Source organism: Perissodus microlepis, chromosome 12 (genome assembly GCF_051167445.1).
Source record: "Perissodus microlepis isolate ML-2025 ecotype Zambia chromosome 12, ASM5116744v1, whole genome shotgun sequence".
Classification (NCBI taxonomy): Eukaryota; Metazoa; Chordata; class Actinopteri; order Cichliformes; family Cichlidae; genus Perissodus; species Perissodus microlepis.
The window spans coordinates 7,501-10,000 of record NC_140472.1 but is presented as its reverse complement, the minus strand read 5'-3'; positions in this window follow the sequence as shown (position 1 = coordinate 10,000).

Sequence of the window (2,500 nt, the reverse complement as noted above, 5' to 3'; positions counted from 1 at the left end):
AAAAACAAGAAAAACAAACTTCTGTGTGTTTGTCTAGTCTCTGTGATGTTGCTCCTTTTGTGTCTCAAGGCGAAATGCCCTTTCTGTGTGTGTCAGCTCCTTTTATACCCTCTGCTCCAGTTAGATTTGTCATTCGCCTTTTTTTATCCAAATTTCCTTCCTATGTAAATAGCCCTTTCCCATTAGTTTTTAAAAATACTCACTCCATGAATTATGATATGTCCCAGTATGTACTTAATTATTGTAAGCCCAAATTATATTTACACCCAATATTAAAAGTCCAATTTAACATGAATTTTTTAATAATAATTTTTAATCCCAAAATTTATCTTAAATGTGATTACACATTAATTTTTTACTTGTAAATTTTTAGACCCCCAAATTCTGTATGACCCTTGTGCTCAAACTACAAATATGAAATTTTTAACCCAATAATACCCTAAATTATTAAAATTATCAAAGTAAATCATGAATTAGTTGCAATTCCCCCATGAATTTTTATGATTACAATGAGTCATTGTAAATATTGAACCCCTCCCTCTGCCCATCCTCCCAATAAGGGTTAGTATGGGGGGCGGGGGGTGAAATGGGGTAGGGGGGATAAGGTTAGGGTTAGGGCTGGGTGTGGGGGTGTGGTTAAGATTAGGGCCAGATATAAGGGTGGGGTTAGGGGAAGGGGACTGAGCCTGCCACCTCTGTGAGGCAGGAAATGCACGGGCCATCCCTCCCGAAGGAAACCCACCCTGCTGGTTGTCACGACTACGGGGGTTAGGGAATGAAAACTGACTCCTCCCCCCTCTTTCGAAGGCAGGAGGACGTGCACGGTCCATCCCCCAGGTGACCCGTTGCTGCTGGAAGTTGGACCGCCCAGGACGCCGCTGGCGCCTCCCGCGACGGACCACCGTCCACCCATCCTCATCATCAAAAAAAGCCATCGAGCCCGATGAACTTTTTATTGTTGTGTTGTTGTTGTTTATTGATGTAGAGCGTGTATTTTTATGGGGTTAGGGTAAGGGGTTAGGGGGTTAGGGGTTAGGATGGGGAAAATAATCCCTTCTCCGGGAGGAAAAGGAGCGTGCGCGGTCCATCCCTCCCTGCGGTCCTCCGTACCCGTCCCAGAAGACTTGGCGGTCACGTTGGCGGCGGCGGCCATAACGCACCACCGTCCAGCCGTCTTCCATGGCGTCCAGTCTTTTTTTCTGTTGTTTCTTTTTTTCAAAAAAAAGTGTGCTTCAAAAATATGTATTTTTAATTTAAATGTGAACAAAAAACGCTTTCCAAAATGTGGAAAGGAAAAAGTCACGTAAAAACAGTAAACAACAAAAGAAGGTGTGCCAAAAAAAACTGTTTATTTAAAAATAAACACAAAAAAACACAACGTTTCGACCGCACACGGTCTTCCTCAGGTGTGGCACACAGAAAACTGTAAGCTAGTTTAGCTGGCAACAGTTGGACTGGCAAAGATGTGCTCCCATCGAGTGCCGAGTGGGAAATGAGCTCCTGTGCGAGCTCCGCCTTTTATATTCTCCCCTCGGCTGTGTAAAATCCCATTCGTCTTTTTTAACTTTTATTCGGTAAAAATGAATTTGGTCTTTATTTTTAAACCGGCATTACATTTTAACTGTTTTTTAGCCAAAAATAACATATTTGCACTCTATAAAATTACTTTTAATGAATTTTAAAGCCAAATTAATTTAATCACTGTTTTTATTCCCAATTCGTTTTTAATCCATTTTTAACTGTAAATAGTCTTGCAAACCCTATGAATTGTGCTGATAAATTTATGAACCCTGGTTTTTAGAATTTTTAAGCCAATTTTCCAATTTTTCACTAATGTAATTCCCCATTATTAAATAATAGACATACTGGGGGTCAGGAGGTGGGGATAAAGTGGTTAGGGTTAGGGCTAACATACAGGGCTGGGGTTAGGTTTAGGATAAGACAAAGGACTGGTGTTAGACTGACATAGGGCTTACATTGAGGTTAGGTTTAGGGATGGGACTTGGGTTGGGGCTAGGGTAGTGTGAAACATTGGGGAAAAAAAGTTGGGGTCAAAAGTAAATCGGGTTTAGATTAACACACTGACACAAATGGGGTTGAGGAGGTTGAGGTTAGGGTGGGATTAAGGGTTGGAAAGTAACCAAAACCTTCTCCAATAAAAGGGTTAGGGTTAGGGAATGAAAACTGACTCCTCCCCCCTCTTTCGAAGGCAGGAGGACGTGCACGGTCCATCCCCCAGGTGACCCGTTGCTGCTGGAAGTTGGACCGCCCAGGACGCCGCTGGCGCCTCCCGCGACGGACCACCGTCCACCCATCCTCATCATCAAAAAAAGCCATCGAACCCGATGAACTTGTTATTGTTGTGTTGTTGTTGTTTATTGATGTAGAGCGTGTATTTTTATTATTGTGGTGTCGCCTTTGGTATATATTAATAATGTCGCCTTTGGTATCTAAGTAATCAAAAAATAAAAGTGGCAATGAAGGAAACAAAATAAAATGA